Genomic DNA, 12,107 nt, shown 5'->3' on the forward strand with positions numbered 1-12,107 from the left:
TGACATCTTCCTGTTCTAGTGGCATTTTGCCATATGCTTCTAAGATGTCATTATAATGGAAAGTAAAAATTTTAGTATATTCTTCTAAAGTCTTTGCTTCTCTTGCTGCACCATTCTCATTCTGTACAGTCCCTGTTGATGGATTCCTATTTATCTTGGCTGATAGCTGGTTTATTTTCCTATTATGTTCTCCTATTCAGCTTGCATAGAAGGCATCAAGATGCCTTCTCAATTTAAATACTTGCCTTTTCTTCATTAACAGCAACGTCTCATCTGCTACCCAGACCTACTCTTCTCCTGTTACATTTTAGTTGCATAATTTGGTGAAGCCTTCAAAATCAGGGGATCTATTTACAACCTACTCTGGATAATTTTCACTAGCATTGATTGCATATAGAGGAGAGAATGTGTGCAGGCTGTCATCTGGAAAAATAATTGATTGGGAGAGTTCAGTGTATTTGGGAATGAGCCCACCAAAACAACTGTGCTGGTCTGTGCTATAGGCTCTGACTGCTTTCAATCTGAGTTTTTATGCCAATTCTGGCATGTAAAGATGAATTTCAGCTTTTAATTTTATAGTTTGATCAGTTCTGTGTCTTTTTACAGCACACCCTGACACTTAGGGAAAAAGTTTCATAATTTTAGCAAACAGGATAAGGAATATTCCTGTTACAAATGTAGGAATCTATCTATGGCTGTCTCTCATGCTGATTGCTGTTTCCCATGGAATAATCCACCATTTCTTAATTTTATAACCAGTCCTAATATGTAAAAAATTTAAAAATGAAACAAACAAATGGAATAATTTTAACACTAGACAGTTTGCTTTTTTCCCAAGGCACATTTTTATTGATAAAACATATATGTATTCTTTCATTTCCACACCATATCCATGACCAAATATTTTTAAAAAATTTGAGAGTTTTAATCTTGTTTCCTTCTGTAACAGACCCAAAGACATGTGTTAGCTTCAATCTTGCTCAGACTGTCCGTGTACAGTTGTATGATTTTTAATCTGATGTTGCATTTATCAAAATTTGCCAGGGCAGACAAGCATTTCCATGCCCTCACTGGGACAGGAAAGTGTATTGGTGTAGAACACAGGCTGTGATGGAATGAAACTAATGTCTGTGGAAGATCAGAGCCATCTCCTGAGTAAAATGCCTCCTTCTCCAACCTGAAGGTAGCAAAATGGAGAGGAAATGTATCCATCTGGGAAAATTATCCTCCCCATCAATGACATCTGGCTTGGCATTTTGTGGTCTCCATGTTATTAAATGCTTTGCTGTATCATGCACAGGTTCATTAGTACAAATTAGGTCCTGTTCACATCACAGTGGGTAATCAATTATATTGGATGTGAAATGTCTTCTCATAAATCTGAATTATACTTTTCCTGGGGCCCAGGCTGGTGTTTGGGCTGGTGCAGACCAGGGCAGAGCTGCCAGCACTTGATGCAGATGGGATGTGAGCTTTGCTCCCTTTGTGTCAGGGTGCAAAATTAACTGTGCCAGGGCAGCCTGGAGCTCCTGGGGAGTTCCACCCTGCAGAGGTTCAGGAGGGAACCAGGCTGGAGTCTCTGTTATATTCCAGGCTCTGGTGGCTGAGGACAGGGACAGGGCACAGATGAGGCACCCCAGGTCACCTGTGGGCACTCATGGGCTTTACTAACTGAGATTTGCACTGTTCAGCTCAATGTCATCTGACAGGCAGCTGGCATCAAATACTGGCACATCAATTTGAGTGCATGTATCAAATATTTTTTGTGTTGGCTCCTTCTGTGATGTATTTGCTGAGTTGAATTGAATTCATTGTGCCATGAAGTGCTGCTGAACTGGGTAGATTTTACTGACCACAATACAAGTTTCCACCATAAAAAAAATTATAAATTAACAGCCTTGTTAATACTTTGAGCAGAGAAGCTGAAAAATAAATGCATACTAAGAGTTGAGGTGTCCTTTTATAATCTAAAGAAAGAGTGTGAGAAAAATTTATCAGAAGTATTTGTCTCCTGAATTCCACTGAATTTCTGCTTTTGCATCAAGGAGCTTGGAAATTCTGTTATTTGTGGGTTTCAATGTTCTATTTACTTTTTCTTTACCTGCTCCTAATTGCTTTTAATTTCCTGTAGCTAATAAATGCTTCTCCAGAAAACACCACTTCTCATAAAAAATCCAGCACGAACTCTACGATCAGAAATTTCTATTTCTATAGAAATGGTGCTGGTGCTGTAAATATTTTAAAGCTTCTGTGCATTTTTTTTTTCTTCAGGCTTTGTGCTTGCATTGCATCTAGAATAAAGAGTGTAACTACCTGCAGTGCAGTTCTGGGGAAACAATGCACAGGATAATTTGGGCTCAATACTACACATTTTTAATCCACCCCACAAACCTTGGCTCTGATGACCAGCGGTTTATGGCAATGCAGGTAATAGCAGGTTTCAGGTTATTTCTGCCTCGACCTTCAAACTTCAAGTATCTGAAGTCTCTGAGGCCTCTCATTAGCATTTGGGAAACATCTCCTCTGTTTGAACATTAGTTCTGTCTCCTGCTCATCCTGAAGTTCTGAGTCAAATCTTTTTCTTTTCTGTGACTGATGACTGCAATTCTTGGTTTCCTTGCTTACCCACTTCTGATAGAAATAGGCTCAAACTGGTGTGGAGAGATCCTACAGAAGTGATTCCCAAACTCGAGTTCATCAGCACTGCTGCTTTGAGTGAAATGCTTTATTGATCTTATCTGAATATTGATCCTATGTGAATATTGATCCTGTCTGAATATCTTACTTCTTGCCTGTCTGAATAGGCCGGGAAGAGTTAGGCAAGGAAGGTCATAAGGATTAGTTTGTCCTAATGAATGTGCACCCATGTGACATTAATTACCTGGTGTTAGAAATCTGGCACATTTGCTTATACACAACTCATTATTGTCTGTCCAGCTCTGGGCCTCTCATGGGCAGAGAGCCCTGGAGGGGCTGGAGCGAGTCCAGGGAAGGGAACGGAGCTGGGGAAGGGGCTGGAGCCCCAGGAGGGGCTGAGGGAGCTGGAAAGGGGCTCAGCCTGGAGAAAAGGAGGCTCAGGGGGGACCCTGTGGCTCTGCACAAGTCCCTGACAGGAGGGGACAGCCAGGGGGGATTTGGGATCTGCTCCAGGGAACAGGGACAGGAGCAGAGGGAACGGCCTCAGGCTGGCCAGGGCAGGCTCAGGGGGGACAGCAGCAGGAATTTCCCCATGGAAAGGGTGCTCAGGGATTGGCAGGGGCTGCCCAAGGAGGTTTGGAGTGCCCATCCCTGGAGGTGTCCCAGGAAGGGCTGGAGGTGGCACCCAGAGCTCTGGGCTGGGGACAAGGTGGGGATGGGGCACGGCTGGGGCTCCCTGGGATGGGAGGGATTTTCCATGAACAATGGAATGATTTCCTAGAAGACTACAAATACAATTTCACAACTGGTCCATCACTGAATGTACAAGTAAGATGCCGTTCAAGTATTGCTGGTGTTGTGCTGTCAGTAAATCAAGGAGCTCAGATCATCAATATCTGTTTCTGTTCTGTAGGTAAAGAAGTTCCAAATAACCCTTCTATTTGCTTCCTTTGGTTTCCTAAAAATAAATTCTGTGTGATGCTTACCTAGATACTTTTCTTGTTTCTTCGTTTCCTCTTCAGTCAGGTTTTCTGTGTCAGATGCTATCAAGCCAAACGAGTAGGAATGCAAAAGGGCAAATGTATTTGTGGAAATGATTAAGGTTGGAATACACCAGTGATGAGATATTGAATATTTCTCCTCCAGTGTGCTGAATTCAGACCAGGGAGACAACAATCACAAGTCCTTGAAGGTAAATAAAAAGTAGCAGTAAGTATGTTAAAGTGGCTTAATGTATTTATTTTATAAGAACTGTCCCTTTAATAAATAAAATAAAGCACAATAGCCCTAGAATACTGGAGTTACAAGTTTAGAAAGAAATCTTACCTTGAAGACTTAATCGCTTTCATTTAAAATAAATATTTCAAGGTTTCTAAGTCTCTTCTGTGAATCTTATTTACATTTTGATTAAATGAACTATATTTACATAGCTGTTTTCATAATGTTTCTTCTTATGCCTTTTTAAAAGCTGATAGTATATAGGTCACTAAAACCTTGAATTTCTTTAAAGTTACTTTTTAATGTGATGCTCATAGGCATGAAAAACATAAGTAAACTATTTTTTTGCATCATATGATGTGAAATTTTGAAAGGCAGCCTGGTCTTACAGGTTTCATTTGGAAGGGTCAGAAGGGTTTTCCTCTGGAAGGGAAACATGGGCAGTTTTGGGGAGTGGGAGAGGAAATCCTGGGATTCCAGATGTTGTTGTGATTAAAGTGTGTCCTTCTGCTGGACTGTGCCAGCTCCCTCAGCTCCCTCAGTTTTCAGGTAGGAAATCTCTAATCCTGGTTCCATGATCTTTTAGACAGCACTTAAGTGGAATTAGTCCTTGTTAGTTTATGTGCAACAAAACAGAGCTTTGGTTGCCACTTAAGAAATGGAGAGGGAGAAGAAAAGAGGAGTGTTTATGCTCTATTAAATATTTTCATTATGCATCAGATGTTAAGAAATTTCTAGTAGGCCTGAAGCATCTCTGGCATGACTATTTGGAAAACAAACACAAAACCCTGTGGTGCATAGCAAGCAGTGGGGCTTGTTTTCATACTTAGAATTATATTTTGAATTGTATATGAGATGCAATATAAACTTATCAGGGCTTTGGCACTGACTGATGCTCACAGAACAACTAAGATTTGTGAAATATTTCTATTATCAGTTTAAAGTGTTTTCTCTTAATTGAATGGTGTGAGCAGGCAATGGCAGGGTTGGACAGTATGCATGTGGACTCCAGGATTTTTCTCCTTCTTAGCCTTTTGTGCTGGTTCAGAGGAGTCTTGGTGGGGTTTGGGGTGGGTTTCTCAATGAGCTGGTTCCCTGGTCAGTTTGGGTATACAAAATAGATTTCCTATGTAAGCTGAAGTGCAAAGGAGCTGTGAGTGCCAGAAGGAGAGGCTATGTCTGAGACCCAGCACAGAGTCTGTGCAGTGCTGAGCCATCTCCTCCCTTTCACTCGGCTGGTTGGAATGTTCCAGCAATCCAAGTGCATTGTGTTTGGCTTTCACTCTTACTTCATTTGCCTGTCAGAGCCAACCCTCTCCAAGTGCCTGGAGTGTATTTTCCAGGCTGTCAGAGATCCCAGTGAAAAGCTGCAAGGTAAACACACACCAATCTACACACTTTCATTGCTACCTTAATTGTTTAAACCTTTAATTGCTACCTTAATTCTGCAGCAGGCAGCTCTCACTCAAGGGTTTGCTCATCACATCTTCCTTCAGCTGTGGTGTTCAAATACTGCAGGATCAACCCAAATATCATATTCACGTGTTTGATGTCATGGAATTGAGGCTCCAGCAAAGCAATTGGATTGAAGTGAACACTTCGAGTTGAGTCATTGCCTTTCCATGCAGATGTGCCAGGGGAAGGGAAATCCTAGGAGGAAGGCATGGAGTGTGTGAGCATGCTGGGAGGCACCTGGGAAAGGCTAGATGTTGCTGCAGAGTGGACTTGGGGAGGGTGGAATGAGGGTTAATTCTGTTGTCAGAATTTTTCCCATGCTGTAGATAAAAGCAGTAAGATCTTTCTCATCAGTGGTCATTATTTTTCAGGTGTTTGCTATAATCAGTGCTCTTTTTGGTCCCACTTCCCAAAGGGAATCATACCAGGAGTCTCCTGCTGCCAGACCCTGATATCACAATGTGGGGTTTTCATCCCAAGGTTCTGAAGCCTTGGGAGTCAAACCTCCCTCAGCCCTACCCTCTAAATTAAGGTATCAGGAAGACAAATTTTATTGATGTTCAAATACTTTGTCTCCTTGAAACACACAACACATGCAAATTGTATAAAGAACAATGCTGGATTATTGCTACTGTCATGAATCTCTAAGCCTGTGTAATAAATGCTGTTGTCACATTATATGGGCTAAATGACTAATGATGGAAATGTGTTCCTATTCATGCAAGCAGCTGCTGAAGAGTGTTTTGTCCTAAAATATACCTTCCTGTCTCTGGGGCTGACAGCCATGAAATGATGGAATCAAGATCCTGTTCTTCAGTGTTGCTTACAGTGAAAACTGTCACAGCTTTTAGAGAAATCTGTCAGAGGAGCCCCAGTTCTGATACAGTGTGGACAGCATACCTTTGAAATGCTTCGTGCTGTGGACAGTGTTAAGTGCAGCACCCAGGTATAGTTTTACCTTTCTTTTCATTTCCCCTCTCCTTGATGATTTCTTTTGATTGCCCCTTGTCCATTAGAAGGCAATTAAAAAATGAATAAGAAAAAAGGAATCAGTAAGCCCAGATGTTACAGTGATCTATTTACTGTCTTGCCTCTGGAAGAAGCACAAAGAAAGATTTTTTTTTTTTTTATTCATTTTCCTATTACATAAAATTGGAGTGTGAAAACTTTTGGGCACCTTTGTCAAGCTTGTCATCATATGCACTCTGACCCTTCAAATTTCTCTGTCTCCTTTGCATGAAGGGGCTCTGGTAACATAAATTTATTCCTTGAGGACTGAACCTCAGGGGAAGGATGTGAAGAGTGAATGGCTTGGCTGCAAGACTGAATTCCAGAAGTAAAATGCCACCTCTTACTGAGCTGCTGTTTTATCCATGCAGCCCCTGATTCCACCTGCACAACATATTTGTTTAAGAATTGATCTAGCAAAATATCTCCTGACTCCTTCTTGTGCTGATGCACTGTTCTGTCAAATCCATTCAAGCTGAGGTTTGTGGCGCTATTTAGAAATCATGGTTTGGGGGAAATATTGACATTGTGCTGCGAGATGCAAACACAACTGATGAGGTGGGCTGTGCCCTGGTGAGTCCACCAGCCAGAGCTGACGTAGGTTTAATGAGCAAGCACCTAATTAGGGTAGCAGAGGTTATTTTAGATGTGTTCAGTGTGTTACGAGCACAGAACTCAGTGATGAGAGGAAAAGAAAAGAGTTCAATAATTTAATCCTGTTTTATTTGGACTATGTTAAATTAGCAGTTAGGAACAGCCACCAGCGGTCACCAGTAAACACAAGCTGATACCTCATTTAGGATAAAGCTTTTTCCAGGTGCAAATTGTCATCTCGGGGTGGATCTTTGTAGCAAGCAGAGAAATGACAAAGTGATGTATTTTCTTCCGTGGTAAAGATTTACCAGCACAGAGTAGAAAAGCAGTGAATTTTGAAAAAAGCCGGGATTTTGAAAGCAGCTTTTGCTGTGCTGGGAAGGTCCCTTGGTGTAGCGTGGATCTCTCTGGTGGTGAGGAGGAAGCAGGAGGGGGGCTGGAAAACAGGAATCCTTTGAAAATGCAGAGCACCAGGAGCTCCTGGGCATTGAGGGCTCCCCTGGGAGCAGCACATGGAAATGTGGCCCCTGTGCCTGTTCATTCGAAGGAACATCAGCTCTGTGCCTCAGCTGAGTTAACCTGTTGTAAAGGATGGCATAAAGATACTCAGCCAATGTGGCAAGCAACATTTCACCCAACACCCAACACCCAAGCAACACTTCACCAGAGCACTGAGCTCAGCTTTGGGTTTTAGCAGCTTGCTGAAAATGATCATACTGAAACCTTCATCTGTTTGTTTCCAACTTGGCCCTGTGTCTATAACTAATAAATAACTTGCAATCAATTTAATATGCAATTGATTATTAAATCAATATCTGGCAATTTATATAGTTTGTAAGCCAGAGCCATAAAGCTGTATCTATTTAGCTTCAGAGAGGCTAAAAATTGGATTGCTCAATTAATTGGACAACTTAACAAATATCGATTAGCATTTTTTAGCAATTAACATTATAGACATGCAACAGAGAACTATCTTTTAAAATTTTAATTCACTGTTTAAACAATGCTTGGAAATTTAAAGTTGTTGAGATTATAATTACATTATTGCCTATGCAGTTTGGAGTTAATTATACTGCATTTCTATAGACTTGATAAACTGCAAAATGTATCCCCTTAACAATCAATCAGTATTAAATTACTTTCAATTACTTTTTATTAAAACCAAATTAGAGCCTCACTTGTGGCGCAGTAAAAGCAGTACAAAGTCTCAGGACTCAGCCACACCTGATCAGTGTGACTTCTGCCACACCTGCTGGTTTCCACATGTCCAGCTAGTCAGGTGGTGGCCACACTTTTGAAAGAAAAATAAACCTGGCAGGCACAAAGTAATTCAGAGCTCTGGTCTTCAAAAATTCAATGTCTGCTAATGCTTCCACAGAAATTTGTACAAGTTTCGTTGATTTGTGTGCGTGGGAGAAAGTCTGAGTCTGGGATGGTTTTGTGTCAAGTTTTATAGCTCCATTAATTGCCACTGCTTTCTGTAATTGTGGACATTTCTCTGATCCCACGGGGAATTTCTGTGGTCTGTGGTGGTACAATATAGTGATTGATGAGAATATCCACTTGTTTACTCAACAGGAGTCAAAATTAATCTTGTAGGCTCAGGGCTTTAAAGAAGCTTTCTTTCAGCTAGTGATTCCCAGATTAGTTAGGGTTTAGATACTTAAGAGCTCTAATATTTGATAATAAAATACATTTAATCTGGTATCAGAAAATATAATACACTGCTTCCTGTGGCATCTCTTAGCAATTTATGACCCTCTTTGTTTATCATGTAGTTTTTGTAATTTTTAATTCTGCTTTCCATCCCAACTTTTTTTATTCTGTTTCGTCTTCAGTGTTAGATGTGTTTCTTTGACTGTTGAGTTTTATAAAGCTGGGTACTGGGTTTAAGTAGAAGCAGCACAATAATAACTCCCCAACGGATGTTACAAAGGATGTTAGTTTGCAGATGTAAATTAATCCTGCAAATCAAGTGATGATTAAAACTCTTGGATGCCTCCTGAAGACCATGCGAAAATGTAAAGAAAGGCAGTACCTTTCTACAGCATTCAAACCACAGCTTCCTTATTTTTTTCCCCCAAAACTTACATATTTGCTCAGGGAAGAGACAAGTTTTGTTTAATTCAAATACTAACAGAAGGAGTCATGACTCCTAAAAATTCAGGATTTAATACAAAGCAAGTGTGGACTTAAGCAGGGATATTTTATGTAGGAGGCAGTAGTAACAGCTCTGTGCAGCCTTTCCATGTGCCAGTCAGGATTAGTGAGAGCACCAGCTGGAATGGGAAAAGGGGCAAGGACAGCTGGGGGCATCCAAGCTGGCTTTGGGGGGTGATGCTTTGTGTAGCCACGGGGTCTGACCCAAGCCTGATGTGCCAGAGGACACCTGGCAGGGAGAAAGTGGCTGCTGGAATTTGGGTGCTGATGGATGTTTCCTCATTCTGATGCCTTAAATTTTCAGCTTTTATGTTTTTCAGATACTGTACTGAATTAGTGTCTACCTGAACTCCATGCAGAGTATAAGTTAGCTCTCTTCACATTTTGGTCAGACAAAACAATCCCTCTAGGCCTGAGAACCAAAGTCACCATCACAGCCTCTGGCCCCTGAAAGTATGAACAAAAGTGAATCGGGGAAAACAAACTGGGGAACATGACTTCATTACCTGAAGCTGTCATTGGATAATTAACCCCTGATAAATAGACCAGGTAATTAACCCCTTGTAAATAGACCTGCAAATAGACCAAATTTACAATAGTCTGAAAAACTCCTTACCATTGTCCATCTTGGGAGTAGCCCCTCTCAGAAGCTTTTCACTGCCCAAGGTGTATCTGTTGAAGCCTTCTATAAATACCTACTCTATTCTTTTAACTGTCTAGCCTCTGTTCTAGGTAGCCACTCCAAGGCAGCAGTTCCCATCTGTTTGCAAAATCCTTCTGAAAAGCTGCACCAGGCCTGGCATGGGAAGAATCAGCTCCTGGTCTGGCAGATTTTGGGAGTGGCTCAGAACAAAGGACAAGAATAACCAAACAGAGCAAGACTCCTCAGGCTCAGCCTAATTTCCTGAATGATGTTTCTTCTAACTGATGTTTACCACTGTCCTGAGCAACCACTGATTTCATGAAAATTTACACTGAGGGGATCTTTAGGGATAGTCACATACCACAGATGGAAAGAGGTACATGGTGAGGATTTACTTTGGGGACAGAGGAATTGGGCAGGCACCTGTCTGGATTGGAAATCAATGGGGTTCAATTCCAGCCTCCTTTAAACACTGCTTTACACCCCCAAGCATATCCTCCATCCTTTGGCTGTAAAATTCCTTTAAAAAAAACAAGCATAAGTTAATTTAAACCCCAGACTCTTGGGGTGTGACTCTTCTGCCTTTCCATGGCCTGGTCCAGAGGGAGAACAAGCCCTGCAAAGGGTGGGAGTTTTGTCTGGACAGCTGGTGGAACTGGGCCAGCTCCTTTGGTGGTTATTGGATTGCTCCAGTTGTATTGCAAAGACAGATCTTTGGTTAATAGCTTGAAGAAATACAACTTTTTTTTTCTTTGCATTGCTTTGATAGAGTAGAAAAATAACTATTTCCTTGACCGTTTGTTTGTGTTGAAGTACATATATCCAGAGGCATCCCGGGTGTTTCAGGATTTCACTGCCTTCAGCACTGACCAAAAGGGAAGTTCCTGTTTTCATGCAGTTTATAGTCTGAGGAACTTTTGCTACAGTTTTTCTGTAGTTGACTCACTGACTAAAACAGCAATGGGCAAATCATAATCTTTCTCCTACCTAAGTTTTGTGGCATTTACCTTCTTCACAAGCATGTGAAATTTAATTTGCTTCTATTCCTTTGTTGTTTGTTTTTGTCACAGGCATCATAATGTGAATTGTTTTATTGCAGCATTTCAAAGTTGGTGTTATTTGTATTGGAAGGAATCAAACTGCATGTGACTGAGGCTATGCATATTTAAAAATTAAAATCTGGTGACTCTGCAAAGATAACTTTGGTCTACAAGTTGTCTTCAAGAAGTATTAATAATGACAATATTATATTGTGTGAGGGAGTAAACTAAAATGTCTCTGTGGACACATTTCTCTTTAGTCATTAAGGAGAAAATGACTGCACTCTTTATTTAGAATAATGAGAGCTGATACTGGTTGTCGTTGGAGTATGCTGCAATCAAATGTTAATAAGAAGCAGCTTGAGAATACCTCACTAATGCGAAGCTTTTTTAAATCAAATTTTTGGAATTGATTGCCTGTGGCAAAAGAAGCTAAATCTTTAATACGATATAATGATTTTTATGCCATCTCTTGGGAGAAATGTTAGCTCTGTTGACTTCTTAACCTCTTTTTGGATGCAAACCACATGATATATTTTGCCCCAACCGTTAGAAGATTGTGTTTTGAACAGATATAGTCATATGAAAAGTTTGATAAGCACAGTCTATGGTATTTTTTAAGCTGAAATCTTTCACTGCATGTTACTTTCTAAAATGTGACTGTAATGATTGGTACTAATCTTAAATCTAAGATCTAGTGAAAGAAAGATTATTTCCAGGTGACACTGAACTATCTATACTGATTCTGTGTTTTCATACAGAGGTATCTGACACATACCAAGTTATTTTCTTCTGATTAGAATATAAATGATGAATGTCACCTAGAAACAAATAAATGGAAAATTAATTCTAGTAAGGAGATGCCCTCAAGTTTCTCCTTTTACCTTCAATTCCAAACTCCCAGACTTCTCAGCAGTTTATTTCTCTGCAGACAGAATATTCTTCATAGTTTTGATCTCACCTAAGTGTGTGTGCAGAGATTCCTCTCCTGCAATGTTCATGCTTGCGAGGAAATATGGGTGTGAAATGAATTTTGTCTTTTTCACCAGGAGGAACAAAAAGCAGAATGGAGAGGAAGATAAAACTCATTTCAATATGCACAGAGAGAGCATTTCTTATTTCTGCTGATGGCTGCCACATCTTTTCAGTGGGAACAGCTGGTATCTAAATGGCTTCCTCAGCTAAAACAATGTCTATCTCACTTTAAAATTTCAGCAGGAAGCTGCTGCTTCATCATTTAGTCATGTCACATATTTATAGTGTTGTCTTTGTGTGGAGTGTTTGAGACACAAAAATGAAAGAAAATTGATGCTGTGTACATCTTGGCGCCAGTGAACATAAAGTTATGGTTT

The sequence above is a fragment of the Cinclus cinclus genome, chromosome 11 (assembly GCF_963662255.1).
Source record: "Cinclus cinclus chromosome 11, bCinCin1.1, whole genome shotgun sequence".
In the NCBI taxonomy this organism is placed as follows: Eukaryota; Metazoa; Chordata; class Aves; order Passeriformes; family Cinclidae; genus Cinclus; species Cinclus cinclus.